Below are 18,041 nucleotides of genomic sequence, written 5' to 3'. Positions count from 1 at the left end.
ATGCCTTTATCTGTAATTTGTTCTAGTGAACCTCTCCTTCCTTCTCCTATTTTTGCTGCTTTTCTTGTGGTTGTCATTGTAATATTTATGGCCCAAAGTGAAAGTATGTCAATTATTAGGGTGAAAGTAATCCTTCTCCTTCTCCTTCTCCTTCTCCTTCTCCTTCTCCTTCTCCTTCTCCTTCTCCTTCTCCTTTTTGTTTAGCTTTTTTCTATCTTTAACACTTCAGTCCCAATGAACTCTCCATAGCTACAGTCACACAGTCTGGCTCATATTACCCTTATATTCTTATTTTGTAAAATCCACCAATTATCTACTTTCCTTAATAATAAGCATTCAACATTCCCACAAAAGTCAGGTCTGTTTGTCTAGTTAATTTTACTATTTTCAAAGACATTTTTGTCAAAGAAAAAAAATATTCTTGTTTTCTATTTTTTTTTTTCTGTTCAATTGTGATTGTCAGAGACTGCCTGGACTAGTCCCTGAAGTTTTCTTGGCAATGTTTTTGAGAAGTGGCTTGCCATTGCCTCCTTCCTAAGGCTGAGAGAGAGTGATTGGCCCAAGGTCACCCAGATGGCTTCGTGCCCAAGGCAGGACTAGAACTCACAATGCCCAGTTTCTAGCCTTAACCACTGCACCAAACTGTCTCTTTTCTAAAATTACTGTCCCCTTTATCCATTTAAAACTTTCTTAAATCACAAACTTGTTAAGTTTTTGCTTAAAATCCTTTAAGATAGTATTTTTTTTGTCTTCTTAATTTCAAAAAGAAGGCAACTCAGCAAGTGTTTTATTCTTTCCTGCTGTTCAGAAGATCTCTCTTAAGTTGTCAATCAATTATCTCTGAAAGTGTTTTAAGAAACTGAGGCTTTTGTGGGTCAAGTGTCCATAAAGGCTGCACAGCGGTTTTGAGCATGATGGTACTCCCTCGGCTTCCAAGCCACTCAATCGACTGCAAGAAACTTAATTCCTGTGATTTCATTGTGAAGAGCAGCTACCTAGAGCACAAAGGGATGATCTCTCAATCTCTCAGTTTCCTTCTCAGGAGAGAATTTTGCTGGCCTGAACTTGCTCCCTGTCCACCGATCTTCACTGTGGTGCTCTCTTCGCTGGCAGACATGCTTGCAAGGATGTCTAACCCACCATAGGCTTTCCCCTGATGCTGTGCACAATTTTTGAATGAGAGTTGCTTTGCAAAATTCAGATTGGAGTAACCTGCCTCAACCTGCTGCCCAGAGTCACTTGTGTGAGATGGGCAGCCATAGAAATCATACAAATAAAATAATTACATTCCAATCTATAGATCAATCCATAAATGCAAATGAGATGGGTATGCTTGATAATGCAGGCACAACAACATCCTTTTCCACCTCTCTTTCTGAGTATATTAGGTTTGGATTAGGAAACAGATAAATCATGACACACTTTGCTAGGCTATTTGTTTTTAGTTGATTCAGTATCTACAGAAATTCATAACACACTAATCAGTAAGAGAGTTTCAAGCAATTGCTCCAATTGCCTGTCTTTCATTCCTCTAACTGCCTTTTATCTGGTTGCACATCTGTCACTGCAAATGTCAGCAGCTGGTCTGAAGGAACATCTGTCACTGCTTACTCCCTCTAAGAATGTTCATTACAAGAAAATAAACTTGTGCAAAACCTTTATTGATTCAAAACACTGTCAGTTCCCTTGATAAACAGTGGAACTACCCCTCTGGGTTCACAGAAAGTCAAAGGTTCATTCCTGACTAGGAAGTTTCCAGAAGGGGAGCATGTTGCTACTACTTCAATCTCTGCTTCTCTTCTTTCCAAGACATTACCTTCAATTTTGTGCAAAGTTTTTTTTCCCCCTTTTACAAGCATCCATCACTTTTCAAAAGTATTTGAATGCCTCTATATTAGGCTGAAGGACATAAAGTAAAAAGGCATTGTTGATAAAGCAGTATTTAATAATTTTTTATTTCAATTTCTAGGCCGCCTGACTGATAGATTAAACATTAAAAGAAAACAAGGAATATCAAGAATTCAAGAGAAAAAAATGCTGTGCTTCTCTCTCTAGAAACAAAATACCTTATAATTTTAGGGGGCAGAGCTAAGATAATAGTAACTAATCAGTCAATCAGTTAATAAGGAAAGATGGTGATGGATGAGCAGCTCTGAAACTAAGCTCCCTGATCACTTTTATCCTTTACTTTATTTGCTATCTTTTTCATTACACTTCCTAGCTTCCATATCATGGGCCTGGGAGCAGTGGTGTCTGTGGGGGGTGCTACACTTAGCAAGATGGCAAGCGGGGCATCACAATGCAAGCCTCTCCTCTTTTGTATGTTGTGTTACTTATGGTGCCCCCCTCCCCCCTCAAATCCCCCCCCCACACACACAGGTACCCCTGCTGGTGAAGGGAACATAGAGAAAGTAATATCTTTACCTTGTCTAAAGACATGTCTCATATTGAAGTGGTGTAACATGTCTCTTTAGAAAAGGTAACATCTGTTCCCTTGGCTACTGCGTGCACAAGAGAATCTAGCCATACGACATTCCTCAGTAACCCTTACTCTAAAGTCTTTTTAACCCTTTTTGTCATTTTCTGCCCATGTTAAGCAATTTCAGCAGGCCTTCTGGCAACATGTTTGTGACTGCTGGTTTTGATATACAGACTGAGCATGCCTTCACTCTCTCCTTTAACCTTGTCCACCAGAAAATATCAACTGCAGGAGTCTGTTGCAAGCTTTGATCAAAACTAGGTATTTTGAGCAGGACTGTGTTGAGTGTTCTGACCTATTAACTTGTGACTAGGGTGGGACTTTTGCAGGCTAGCCACTACAGCAGCAGTCATGTCCTGCTGCTCTTGGGTTAGACTGGATGGAGTGATGTGGGAATGGAGTGTTGAGGGAAGATAACAGATAAACATAAGGCTAGAAGGAAGGCGATGGCCCCACAGCTGCATGATTGCCAGCCTGTCATCTTTTCAAACCAAACCAAATTTTGTTAGGAAGTTAGAGTTAACTTGGGTGGATGGGTTTTCATTAGAGTATGTGTGGATGGATGGATGAGTTCCATGTGGGCAGGAATAGGTGTATGTGGAGGTACTGTTGTCTTTCATGTGTTGCTACAGCTGTTGACATTGTAATAAGACATGGGCTATGAGTACAAAGTTGGTTTGGTTGGTTTGATGAACTTTGGGACACAAAGTGTGCATGTTGTTATTTAATTAATTAATTTAATTAATTTGTATGACCACCTGCCTCAACAATGATTCTAGGCAGTGAAAAAAATTAAAATAAAAACAATTGCAGTAATACAAAAATTATGTTCTATTGATGCTGAGTTTTCAGGGTGCATTTAAAAATACAAGGTTGACTTGATTTGTCAAGCTTCAGGTGGTGCACATAGAAATGCATGCTCTTGAATGTGATTCTAATGTTAATACTGTTCGTGTAGTTGAGAAGCACCACGAGCTCTTTTTCAGCAGTTCTGGCACGTGCAAGCAAACACAAGTAAAGAACAGACGTGGCAGATAGGCAACAAAAGGCATAAGTATTGTTTTTAAATGAAAACATTAAGGACGGAATGAAGTTTGATTTGTTTTTACCTGCTTGGTTTATCTTCAGACTGGGAGACATGCTAACCAAAAGGAATGTTAAGGCCAACTTGACTAGTTGGTATAAATTCTGGCAAGAATATTGTTACTTCCAGAGGAAATGCATACTTTTTATCCTTATTTATATTTATTTGGAAAATGTATGTCACTCCCTTAATTAGTCTAAATGGCTTACATTTTTTTTCCAAAGGAGTGCAGAAAATTCTACTTGTTTGGCTCAGCTTAAGTTCAATAACCACCTTTGAATTATTTATTTATTTTTATTTATTTGTCCAATTTTATCACCCCTCATCCCCCCCAAATTATGCTAGTATATTGATGGAATGTGTATAAAATAATTTTAATTCAAGATAAGGAACAAATGGTCAGCAGTAACAAGCAAGAAATATGGTAAAAGAATATACTGTATAAAGTAGGGGCATGAAAATTGAATACTGCTACTCAAAACAGTACTTTATTTCAAAACTCATTAAAGTTAAACAGTTAATGGACAGTTTATCAGTATTATCAATTCAGATGCATTGTTTTCATTTTGGATATCAGCAGTGATTTCTATAGCCTGCTTCTGTTTATGCAGAATCCCAGTGGTGTCTTCTATTCCTACGAAGCAAGCCACCCAATTTCCATCATTCCTGTTAAGCTTCTGAATCATTTTGGGCACATTTGATGAGTGTCATTAGTAAGATGCTGATGTTAAAGTCATCTTCCTTTTTCTCTATCATGTTTTTATAATAACAAGCACCCTGCTACTGCTGAAGTAGAATTCCCAGCTACCAAATATTTCACATGACATGAAGTACTTGTAAGAAGGAACCACCTCTTCCAGTTCTGAACATAAGAAATAAAAGCAGCCCAGGTTGATTTGTGGGTTGAGGGTTTTTGTGTGTGGATGAGGGTGACAATCCATAATTATTCATTCATGTAAGTGAAATTCCAGGACTACTAAAATTAAGCAATAGTTTTAAACCCTAGTTAGACAGCTGCCAAGAGAGTTTGGGCAATAGACAGACGATTCCCTAACAAAGCATTCCAAAATATGATCTTGGATTTTGCAAATCTTTTGTTTTTGATGCTATCAGGAGTCAGTGCCATTTTAGGGATCTTGGAGGTGTGCCTTCTGCAAGATTCCTATTCTGTGGAATAGCATTTCTCCCAAAATCTATATGGCCCCAACTCTACTGTCCTATTCAGAAGGCCCTAAGCTGGGGCAATGTGTGAACACATTGGGATGCCATGAGAGGTAAAATGTTTATATTCTACTTTATATTCTAGGATGGTTGCTTGTTAATTTTGGTCTTTTTATTGTTATGATTTGTTTTTAATGCTCTTACTACAAGAGCATTGCTTGGCAATTAGGCAGTCTTAGAAATCAAATAATAATAAAATAAACCCATTTCCATGGAAAGGAAAAGAATGGCCAACACCATTACAAATGGAAAAACAACACTTTTACTCAAAGTAATTTTGCAGGACAAATTCATCTCTCATAATTTTTTTTTAAAAAGATGTAGGTCTTTGAATTAGAGTCTAAAAGCTGGATGGGAATAAATCAAACTTCAGTGTGACAGCAAAGCATTCAGTAAAACAAAGAACTTTTCATGCAATGCAGTTAATCAGTTTTGTGGCTGTTTTATGTGTATCTTCTTCCTAAATTAGGAAGTCAGAAAATTAGAATGATTCCTTGCATTTTGTTTTCTCCCTAAAACGTCCTTCAGGAAAGCAGGAAAAAAAACAACATTTCAAACATGCAAGAAGTAGAATGAAAGATGGAATCCAGCTAATATCAACAGTGGTTAATCCTTTAGTTGTAAACAATTGTTCCCTCTTCTTATCTTTAGTTGTAAACAATTGTTCCCTCTTCTTATCTTATCTTGCTTTATATGTATTTGAAAAGTCATTGAGATATAAATTATTACTGCATATTATCAACTGCTCTGACATAGATCGTGAGTGCTTTAGTCACTTGTCAGGGATAGCTATGTCCTGGGTCCTCTTAACCATATTTGTATTTTTACATCAATTTTTAATATATTTCTGTGTTTTAGCTTCTTATATTAGATTTTAATGTGCCTTCTATGTTTTTAACTGACTGTACCCCACCCTCCTTATGCTGGTTTTTGACTGTAATAAAGATTTGTTTGTTTGTTTGTATAATTTTACAGGGATTGATGATAAATGCAAGTTAAGTGCTTATTCATTTTTGCAATATTTCTTTTAAAATTATACTGAATTGTAAAGAAATGTGAAATGTTGTGAATGTGAATGTCATCAAATTATAGAGTTGGAAGGGATCATTTACGCCAACTCCCTGCTCAATTCAGTCATCCAAATTAATGCATCCCTGACTGTCCCACAGAATTCACATATGGCTCAGAGTTTTTTTTTAATCTCAGTGATAGATTATTGGTTGATTAGCGTAAATTCTATGAGAGTTGAGCCATGCCCAGACAATGATCATTTCTCCCAACAATTAAGGATTGGTCTCCCCTTGAAACTAGCACATTCTACAGAGAGCTATCTTGCACCTGTAGAAAGACAGGCACAAATCTTGCATGTTAAGTGGGATATTTCTTTTTCCAAATTCTTAAGTGTCCCTGAGATGGAGAATCATGCAAAACTGCAAGTAACAGGACAGGCCCCCGGTTACTTGAATGTTACATCTTTCTTATTCAGAATCTCTAGGAACATGTTGCCAAGGAGATGGAGAAGCTCAAGCCAAGTTTTAAGTACAGATCAAAGCCTGCCTGATAGATGGCTGTGCAGCTCTGCTGGAACTCATCCAGGGAAGGATTGCTCACTCTCTCCCTTGGCGATTGGTTCCTCTGCTGAACCACTCCACCAGGAAGCTTCTCCTAACAGTCAGCCAGAGTCTGGCTTCTCGTAATTTAACTCTATGATCTTGCATCCTGCGTCCTGCATCCTGGGATGACAGAAAAACAGGTTGTAACATTCTCCTCTGTGACTCTTCAGGTACTTGAAAAATGATACTGTAGTTCACTTCAGGCTCCTCAAGACTTAGTTTCTCATTTCTAATCCTCTGTATTTGTTCGAGTTTCCCTGAATCTTGCTTAAAATATGATGTCTTGTGTTTAGGAAGTTTAAACATGGTGCCTTTTTATATTCTTATGATAAACTAGACACAGTTCTCAAAGTAGTAGTCTAACCCAATATGGGATATAGTGGAACTATTTATTCATATAATTTGGAAATGACTGATGAATACTAAAGTTGTACTGAACTTTTTAACAGATGTGTCACACTGCTGACCCATACTTAGTTTGTGGTTAATTACAATTCCAGATCCTTCTCAAATGTACTCTTGCACGGCCAGATGTCCTCTATTCTATACTTGTGGTTTTGATTTTTTTTTCTTCTAAATGAAGAAGTTTATTTATTTATTTATTTATCAAGTTTATCACTGCCCGTCTCCTCACACCGGAGGGACTCTGGGCAGTTTACAACAAAATAATCAAAAACAATAAATATATAATAAAATTAATATTATTATAATCTTTTGAATCAAGATATATTATATTCACAAAATCCCCACAGTTTACTTCACTGCACACAGAAGCATGGAAATTTTTTAAAGGGAATGTTAATAATAACTACTGTAAATCATAATTGCTCAGGATGCTACTTTGACCTTGAATTTAGTTTTTGGTGGAATAATAAAATATAATAAACAACATACTTGTAGAAGAAGCAAATTGTATGAGTGTAGAGTGTTACATTGGAATTCTTTAATTTCACTGTTGGGTAGACAGAAGACAAGAGTGAACCACAGCCTTCCCCAACTGAGTGCCCTCCACTCATGTTGAACTATACTGTATCTTAGCCAGCTGAGCCTTCTGCTACTCAGAGATCTACAAGTCATCATTCTGTAGTAGATATCGTTCATTCTTTTGCTGAATAAATGATGAGAAGTGCCTACGCTTCCCATTCTTGAATGTGAGAAAACTGGATCGTGGTCTCACAAACAAGCAATTACAAATTGCTCCATTACCCCCAGGATATGCCCAAATTATCTCCAGTTTAAGAACCACTGATCTAAAGGCAGATCTTTCTCCTTTCCTCATCCTGTCCTTGCTGAATTGGTTTATTTGTGTATAGTACTAACACTGTAAGTTATATTTTCCCATTTGAAATTCTAAATTTTCATTAAAGCCTTAGAAGAATCAAAGGCAATTAAAGAGAGAAGACAAACATTATGTTCCTAAACAAACAGCATTTATTTTGAGACTGGATATTCCACTCAAGTAGCCCTGCTAAGATGCCCGCAGAGATCTCAGATGAGAGTTAAACTACGAGTGAAACAGTTTTCCACAAGTGCTAAGCTATCTGGCAAGTGTAACTTGTAAAGACTTTTCTTGTTTGATTGGGTTTGCTTACAACAATCCTTAGAGGTAGATCACTGGCCTCCTAATATTCCCACACAGATGCAAGCAATATTACTTTTAGGTAAGCAGTTTTTGCAGGAATTTCCATATCCCTGTGCTTCCAAATGAGGCAGACTGTCCTCCAGTACAGGTGTGTTACCTTAAATGCAAAAACCCTACCAATTAGGTAGAGCAGAAAATGAAACTAACATTTGGCTTAAAGGTTCATAATTCATAAGCTCTGTGTGTACAGCTGAGCCATTATCTTATTAAAGGCATTTACGGGCTTATCTGACAAAGCAACTTTAATCTCAAGAAGCTGCTTTGAGGGAGGGAGCAATCTTCCAACAAGCCCCATACCATGTCAGCGGGAGACTTTGCTGTGACACACAAGCTCCATAAGAGCCTTGGGGCCAATGCAAGCTTCTACAGCTGGGCTCATGGAACTGAATCATCCTTTTTTAATTTTTCCCCTTTTTTGAAAGAATATGTTGAAGATCAACAAGCCTTACTAAATGACACATGTATAAAAAAAGCCTAGGAAAACTTTCCCTGTTTTTCTAATTCTCCCTATTTCTCTAATGCACCCTTCATTAGCAGGAGTACTAGGGGGTTTTGGAAAAAAATCATCTGCCTTTCTCAAATATATCTTCTAAAATAGTATTTTTTTTCCATTTAGAGAAATAGAATAATCTTTCTGTAGGCATAATCTATCTACTGTGCCATAATTCTGTGTAAGTTTCATTGCAAGCCCCAGGTTCTTGCAAAGGAAGGAAAACATTCTTTGCTCTTTACAAAAAGCCCTGTATTTAAGGAATCAAAATGATGGGCTGTATTATTGCTGATTGTCAGAGTGTCTATTCTTGCATTGTTACTATGATGATATTACTGGTATCAGTATGTTCCTTCTATATAAATGACTTATAATTCATATTTAGCTATTGTGCCTTGGAAATTTGGATAATGGCTTCTTTAAAAAATAATTTATTCTATTTTCATATTGATATTATTTATCGCCATGGTGTTAGCAAGCAATCTGTTCTTTTGCGCTTAGAGAAAATAATAGTAACTTGTGTCTGCCTCAAGAGCTCTTTAAGCTATAACTATTCAAGGAATCAACATATATGGGCAATAATTACCTCTGCCGTGCATTTTCACCAGTTAAAACATGAAATATGTATGCAGGATGATTTATATATTTCCAGGACATATAAGCCACCCCAGTCAAAACTGACCCTGAGCAGTTTACATACATAAATATGTAACATAAGGTTGAAAAATACTCATTTAACAATGTCATACAAAATCCAGTATCAGAGACAAATAAAAGTCAGTATTAATTAATCTACAGGAAGAAGCAGCTCATTCCTACCCAAGCTAGGTAGGTGATGTGTGTATGCACATATGTGTGGAAGGGAGGAAGTATGGTGGAAGGAATTGGAAAAATATATTATTGCTTCATTGGCTATATAGCAACAGGTAGAAATACTTCGACAGAAATGAACTTCATATACATTTTTAAGGTATCTGTGCATTCTTTCAAAATAGTTTATGACCTGTTCAATCGCCCGATTTATTGAATCTGCAACTGCTCACCTGGGTTAGATAGAATAGAACCAGATGGACTGTTCCACAGGTGGGTAAGTGATGAAATGAAACTGCTTCAGCAACATATGGATTCTGATCTTAAACCAGTACTTATTTTGGCCACTGAATTTAAGCACATGCTTTAATTTCATCACTGAATTTTAAAAATTGCTAGCTTGTGATCGATGTTTTCTTATAGAATAGGTTAGCTATTAATCGTAACAGTGATAACTCTGTCCTCCCCCATCCCTCCCCACCTGATCAAATTAAGAAATTAGAGACTCTCAAATAAAAAAGTAAAACAATATTTTTCCTATTTAACTTGTACATATTCAGTAGAAAAATGCTTATATGGACTTCTGTGGTATCTTTCTTTTAAAAACTTATCTGGAAGCAATAAAAAGAGACTACTCACTCTGAGAACAGGAAAATAATAGTATGCTTTTTTTTAACTATTACAAAAACACATGAGTAACTTAATTTTTAATCCCGTTTAAATCTGATGCAAACTCCTAAGGGCAAAAGAGGCAGTAGAGATATGGCATTATCTGAACTTCAGTCTAGTAAAAATAAAATGATTATCAAATCAGGAAATGATCAAAAGAATAGACTCAAATTCTGATGTACACTGTATGAGGGAACTTGGTTTGTTATTTATGTACTTGCTGCTACAATTAAGATGCTTGGAAAATAGGTGCCGTTTTATGCAGCAAGATAAAGCAAGATTTGCTTAAGTCAGTAAGTAGATAATTTCTTGCTCATCCTTTGATGATAGCATTTTTTTAAAAAAAACACGAACTTTTTGATGTAAATCACATCAGTTAATTAATTAATCTTTTCTATGCCAGCATCAAAGTTCAGCCGTGATATTCTCTCTCCAGAAGGCATGAGAGAATCACCATTCCAATTAGAAGCTATGTTTGATCACTGTAGGGACTGAAGTAACTTTTTAAAACTAAGAAAAATATTCCAGTTTAATTGTGCCCTACATATGTTTCATGTTAAAAATCTTCAGTTGATTTGTTGAGGCAAAATATAGCCAATGTTAAACACAAAGCAACAGCCTAAGCAGAAATAGATTAAAATTATAATTCTCAATAAATTACTTACAATGTCCCCATGCCACATTACATTAGTTCTACATAGATATATTTTAGCTGGTATTCATCAGTTGCATTTTTATAAGGAAAGTACTTATACTTTCCTTATAAGGCACAGCCTCAGCACATTTTTCTCCCTTATGTACTGACCCAAACTTTAAGGTCCAAATGCCCCATTCTGAATGTCTTCACCAGAATATCAACCCTAACCCTGAAGATGGCCTTCCTGATCTTCTCTCCCTGACTGAATTCTTAGAATCCCTTGCAGTGGAAAGGTAGAGGAAAATATTCTTAACAAAAGTAATATGAGTATATTGCAGGTATGAAGAACATCCAATGCAAGGTACAGACATAATCTGGGAAAAATGGGTTGCCCTATTAATTTCAATGCAAGAGAATTAAGGGTAAATTTATCTACCACACGTGAACATATAAAGCATCAAAATAAAGAAAATGGGCTTGATTCCCTGATAAAACATATCAGAGTAAATGACATTGTTTATATCTATTGATCCTGAACCATTTGTGTTTATTTGCAGCAGATTACATTGAGGATTGTCAAATAAACTTCCATCATGACAAAGAGTTATTTGGTGGAGAGGGAAGAATAATAACTCTTAAATCCATCCATCCTGATGGCCTTGAATGGTTTATTGGTGCATCTCAATTCATTTAAAGAATGTGAAAAATCTGTACTAGCTGAGGCTGCATATCAGTGTGTTCAACTGCCTACTTCTGTGTGAATCCTTATCCTGCCCCAGTTTACAAGGATTGTATGTGAACAAATAAATAAATAGGGCAGGGTTTCTCAGCCAGGGTTCTGTGGCACCCTAGGGTTCCACGAGAGGTCACTAGGGATTCCCTGGGAGATCATGATTTATTTAAAAAATTATTTCGAATTCAGGCAATTTCACATTAAAGAGGTTATTGTCTTTATTTTTAGTTTAGGAACACTGTCAATGCATATAAACAGGCCTACACATGAAACAAATATAATCATTTTGTAAACTCTGGCCTAAATTTGAGCCTGAATGTGCAGGGGCTCCCCAAGGCCTGGAAAATATTTCAAGGGTTCCTCCAGGATCAAAAGGTTGGGAAAGGCTGACATAGGGTAAGGATTCACACAGGAGTAAGCAGTACACACTGATATCCAGCCTTAGCTAGTACAGATTTTTCACATTCTTTAAATAACAGCAAAATAGTATATATGTGGACATTCCTTCCAGCCTGATACATAATTCTGGATTTAGATTGCAAAGCAGTAATTGGTCTTCATGATTGTGCCAGTCCTGATTATGACAGTTTTGCAGGGATGGCCTACAAAATAAAACAAGAAAAAAACTAAGGGTGGGTGGGGAAGGGAAGGGGATCTTTAGAACTGTGGCATCCCTTTGCATGTTGAGAATTTATATTGCAAATATTAGAAAAGTGTTGGTCAGAAATATATTGTACATACATTTTTTAAACTCATCATGAAATGTGTTAAATACACAGTTTATCCCTTCATACGGTATCTGCAGAATTGCATAGGAAGTAGTTCACAGTGAAAATCACCTAGGGTGAGTCCTGGGCACATTCCAAAGGCTTTCAGAATTATGAGACTTAAGAATAATTGTACAACAATGCTGTAAAATAAGTCCAAAAACCAAGCATTATAGATCTAGGGAACTGATGGATGCAGTTAAACTTTCAGGCATTCTATAAAACTGGGAAGATACTCAGGGCCATTATTCTTCATAGCGATATCATTTTATAATCATGGGATAATCACTCTAGGACAGTGACAAGCATGTGGAGCCATCTTCTTCACAAGACTTAGCTGTTCTTTTCAGTGACAGGAACAATTCTGTTTTCTTTGTGGTAGGCATATACAAAGATTTATTTTAAGTGACAAGGCAAACATTATGAATGGCAGAGATACTATCTCCTACATAACTGAAGCCTTGAATCTGTGGGCCACAAAATGGGCACCATGTGGCTTCCCAAGGCTTTTTGTGAAGCATCAGCCAGCTGTTCATCATCTGCTAATGGTTTCCCAAAAAAATGAAGCACACTCTTTCTAAGAATGGATAAGCTGGCTGAGGACAGAAAGGGGAGGAAAATCCACATGTGAGGCCTGAAGCTGGCAAGTTTGGAATCAAGGAACCTATGAGACAAGACCATCATCAAAATGTTATAGGTGCCTTCCACACCTAGGGACAAAAAATGAATGTCAGGAAGTCTGTTATCATGTTTTGTGTAGATAGAGAAAAGAGATGTAGGTTTTAAACTGTGGTTCTGATATAAATATGACTTGACAGATTATGCAGTAGCTGCATAATTAGAGCTTTGACATCTACAATAAAAGCAACATCCATCTGAGCCTTAGCCTTAATTCTTCCACTATAAGCTCCTGAGTGTGAGTTTGAGTTTCTGGAAAGAAATTCATGTCTGTGTCCTGAGTGAAATTCTGCGTCACCTTCATGAAGCCCTTGGTTCAAAAAGAGTTTTGGACCCTAGAGTTATGACCACTACAACAATTGCTACTACTAGCATCTCTTCACTTATATTTCCAGTGTAATCTTGACCTCAGGAACTTAAAAAAATCTTATAACAGAACAGCAGAACCTGATGTTTCAACTGTATGCAGCTGTAATACAGTTGAGTGTCTAACCTACATCTCCTTAAAGCATTTCATGTGTCATGAGCACTGATGGTGAGCAGGAGGGGGCCTCTATCCAGGGGGGAAAACGCATGCGTAGTACTGAGGAGTTAAGCAGCCATTCAAAGAGACACAGATCAGACCCGCCTTGACTTTTGGGGTTTATCTGTATGGGTTTTCTCACGCTTCTTCAGTTTGTTAGGATTTTCTGTCTAACATAGCAGTAATAAAACACTAGAGACTTATTCCTTGTCTCACTGTGGTTCCTGATTGTTAGGACATCATGTATCAGAAAGAAGAAATAAATACATTGGGACAACATATAGGCAGCAGTTAACTAATTCAATTACATTTACATTTACATTTACAGTAGTTGAATAAAGCTTTGATTGGGCCATGGTCCACCCAGGACCGCAACTAGGGTCTGTTTCACCAGGGGCAAACATGGATTCCACGCCCATTTTGGTGCCCCCCCATGTGGCACCCAGGGCACATGACCCACTTCCCCTAGCCACATAGTTGCGGCCACCTTATTTTGGGAAAAATAGACCTGGACATGCCTAAGGTGGAATGAACCTCAGCATAATAAGGTTGTACCTTCTATAGTCTAAGAACTGATCATTTTTTTAGGCAAATAATTTTACCAAAAGATTCTTTATTTAAAATATACAAATAGAAATATATATGTGAAGAGCCAGAATAGACTCAGTGGATTTTTTTTTTTAAGAAAAAAGCTTTTGTTTTCTTCTCTGCAGGGCACTGGAAGATTGTGTTCAATTTCTTCAGGGCTCCATGCCAGTGATCCTCAGAAGAGTGGGTGAAAACAAGGCAGGGAGGCAAATGAAGCAGGGACAGGAAAATATTTATTGGAATAGGTAGCAGTGGATGGAAAAGGCAAGTTGACAAGACAAGATGCTAAGGAAAAAGGAGAATGAGACAAAATAAAGAGCTACAGAAAAGTATTTTGCTTTCATTTTTTTCCCCTTGGAAGAGTAAAAGAACAGAATGCATGATCAGGAATTCTAAAAGCACCAACAATATTTAAAACTTGAAAGAAATATGTCTCTTGAAAGCAGAAGAGGCAAATAATTATTACCATTATTTCTGTGAATTGCTCCTGAGAAGGATGAAATGCTTTTCTGTTACAGAAGCCCTGGCTTTCCACTGATTCAAATAGCCTTATGCATTTGCTCCTGTGAGAGAGCAGACCATCACCCTCCTTTCCATTTTTTACTTTTCCACATCAGGCAGAGTGGTCTGAAAACAGCAGGTTCCTGATCATACCACTTGATCTGAATATGCAACAGCAAAATCAAATTCCTTTCCCTTCCATTATTTGTGAGGTAAGTAGACATGGTATTTTCCAGCATTGACCACAGGCTACGGAAAGAGAATGTGTGGGTGGCAGTGGGGATTTCTCTTCTCTTTCCATAGATCTGACCAAGCTGGAAATCAGGAATCAAGTTGGATCCAGACTCAAAAAGATCTCAGCCTGGGCTTTTGGATTCCAAAGAAGGAAACAATAACTCAGATGAAAAGCAGTTTCATCTCTCTTCCTCTTTTCCCCTTTGGGTGGCAAGGAAGCACAGAAAGCAACCTGCTTAGATGCAGAGTCATCAGACAGATGGCAAGGGCTGGTACTTTAATGTACAGGGCTGCTAACTAGAGCCTCCCAAGGCAAGTATTATCCATCAAGTAAATTGCATGACTCTGCAATGATCCTAGGAGCATATTAATTTCATTAAACCAATTGGTGCTTTGTGATGTATACAATTCTATGCCCATATGTTTTTTTTAATTCAAAGGAAAATAATGCACTTTTATTTTTTTGCTTAGAAAAAATATTTTGGTCAAGATTAAGTGAGAATAATATCAGGTAATATAGACTAGGAATTTGACATCATTTTTTGGCATCAAGAATCATAGCAGTTTGATACTCAGAAGAGAGCCTGATGGTTGCCTATCTCTCTCATTCTGGTAGCTTAGTCTAAAATGTAATAATTTGATAAGGTCATTCAATAAGCTTCATGCTTGAGTGGTTTTAGCCTTCAGTATTCCAGATTTTCCTTAAAATAAAATTGAGCTAAATAACATGGGAACATCGGTGTTATTTATTGGAAAATATGTGGAAATGGTTTGCATTGTCTTCTGGGATTTGTTTAAAATGTTATTTTCCAATTTACTTATGTCACTTGGATTTCCTCATGGTCTCCTAGCTATCTACAAACCAGGCAAAATCCTACCTAGTTTTGAGATTAACCAAGGTCAGGTAGGTGCTGCCAGCTAGCTGGGCAGATTTATTTTCTGAAGTGCGAAAGTGCATAGTGGCCTGCAATGGATAGGGATCAATTGTCTAATCTTTCCCTCATCTCCTTTGTGTATGAACCCCACCCAATAAAGTAGCTTTTTCAATAGAAATTCTCCATTTTCTTTTGAATCCTGGACTCATTCAGCTTTTAAACAAGGGGGATGGGGAAGGAAAGGATTTGGCTGTGCCATCTCCATATAGTTTGCTGAGCAGGACTGGGCAGCTGGGTACTTCTGGAAGGGATGCTACATAATATGCCTTTTTAATTTTTTTTATTTATTTTCTATCCTGCCTTTATTATTTTTATAAATAACTCAAGGCAGTGAACATACCTAATACTCCTTCCTCCTCCTATTTCCCCCACAACAACAACCCTGTGAGGTGAGTTGGGCTGAGAGAGAGGGACTGGCCCAGCTGGCTTTCATGCCTAAGGCAGAACTAGAACTCACAGACTCCTGGTTTCTAGCCCAGCACCTTAACCACTAGGCCAAACTGGCTCTATTCTATAGAATGTGAAAGCAGATTTCTCCTTGGCAAATCTAAGACTTTGCCTGCTGCTGACACACAACTCTACCTAATTTATTCCTCTCCATCTCCTTCCCAACTGACTCAACTCTGTTTCTCTGAGCACACATGATAGTTCTTTACAGCTTTGCCATGCTCACAGAAAAGAAAAGAGATGTGACAGATCTGAATGCCTCACCTTTTGTATATGTGTGAAACTGGCTGCAAGAAAATAGCACCTGGGAATTAAAAAGCATTTCCACTCACCGTTGGTCACTTTTCCCCATTATTCTCTAGTTACCTTGGCTGAATTGCTCCCTGTCAGAATATGCTGCCTCCCTCACAAATGATCTTAATGACAGAACAACAGAGACTATGATTAACATTCATTAAAGTCTCATGTGTAAGCTGCATCAGAAGAAATGAAGTAGTAATTAACCTATACACTTTAACTGATTGTTATATCTAGCTATTAGGGCTTAATGAGGATAGACAGTGCTGGGTCAAAAAGTTTACACTCCTTTTCAAAAAGGAGCACAGCAACATCAGCTGTCACTCCATTAATTCACAAGCTCTGGCACACATTAATCCTTTCTGTTCTTTTTGCAGGAGCCGCTCTGCTCCTCCTGGTCTCCAAGCAGGGCTGTTTCATCTGCAGCAGTAAGACTGAAATTGGTCATGAACAGAGAGGCTGGGGGGAAAGCCGTTTGTTTATTTCTGCAAAAAGTACCCCCCCCCATTTCAAAGACTCTAGGTGATTTACAGTTAAATAATAACAGCAGCAAAGTTACACACTAGAAGTTACTAGACAACCCATGACCCATTGGGTCATCATTTCTTTACCTAAACAGAGAGACAGAATGACCAGGGTGGGCAAAAAAGCAGTGGGAGCAGGAATGAATTCCAACTTCCGACTTCCTGCCAACTTCCCCATTGACTTTCCTTGTGGAAAGCTGGCAGGTTAGGGAAATGACTTTGTCAAATTTCAGTCCCATGGGAGTAATAGGTCCCAGCCACAACTTTGCCAAATTTCAATCACCATATTCAATACAGTGGCGTCATCATCTCAGAAGAGTTCACACTTCCTGCCGGCTTCCCCACTGACTTGTGGGAAGCTGGCAGGCAGCATTCTTCTTTCCTCATCTAATATAGGCTGGAACCATTTCCATTCCCCATTTCCATTCCCCTTATGACCTTCAGCAGAACCCCAGTGAAGCCTCCTCCTCTTCCTCCTCCTCCTCCTTGGCTGACCCAGACTGCCTGCCAGGGGGAGGAAGCTATAGACCGTGAGGAGAACTGCATCCCCACTCCCCATTCCTGCATGTCCCCAAGGGCCACCTCCCTCCAGGGAGGAAGAGGGCTCACCCGTTGACTGCTGGTGCTCCTCAGCCAGTCCTACCTTGCCAGCAGGCATCTGAGTCACTCCCTTGTCCTTCCCTCACCACCCACCACCATTAAGAGATTTCAAATTTCAGCCTCGGATCCAAAGCAGCCAATCACCAGTCACCCATCAGTCCTTGCCGCCAGCTGATTGGGCACAGAGGCCAGAGGGAGGTGGGAAAGATGTTGGGGATATGCCCATGATGATCACATGACCTCAGCTGACTGCAGCAGCACAGTGGCGCAGCAGCATGGTGGCACTGAAGTGGCCACAACTTTGCCAAATTTCAGTCCCATGGACGCATTCTGTAAATTAACCCATTTGAGGTACCTTCTTTCAAAAATTGTTGCCCTGTGATGCATGGGTCCTGGATTTTGGATGCATTCTGTAAATTAGCCCATTTGAGGTACCTTGGTTCAAAAACGGGTGCCCTATGATGCACCATTTCACCCAACTGAAGGTGACAAACAGACCGAGAGTTTTAGTAGTATATTAGCCTTCCTAATCTGATATACTTCAAAAGAGAAGTTCACTAAATACTGGC

General features: G+C 38.2%; 1 protein-coding gene across 1 annotated transcript in view; it reads right to left on the bottom strand.

Annotated features, from left to right (window-relative positions):
• Window positions 1-18,041, bottom strand: part of KHDRBS2 (KH RNA binding domain containing, signal transduction associated 2) — a 412,831-nt gene that overhangs the window by 350,678 nt on the left and 44,112 nt on the right. The gene's annotated exons all lie outside the window — the stretch shown is intronic.

This window comes from Candoia aspera, chromosome 1, assembly GCF_035149785.1.
Source record: "Candoia aspera isolate rCanAsp1 chromosome 1, rCanAsp1.hap2, whole genome shotgun sequence".
NCBI lineage: Eukaryota > Metazoa > Chordata > Lepidosauria > Squamata > Boidae > Candoia > Candoia aspera.
This window is presented reverse-complemented; position numbering and strand designations above follow the sequence as displayed.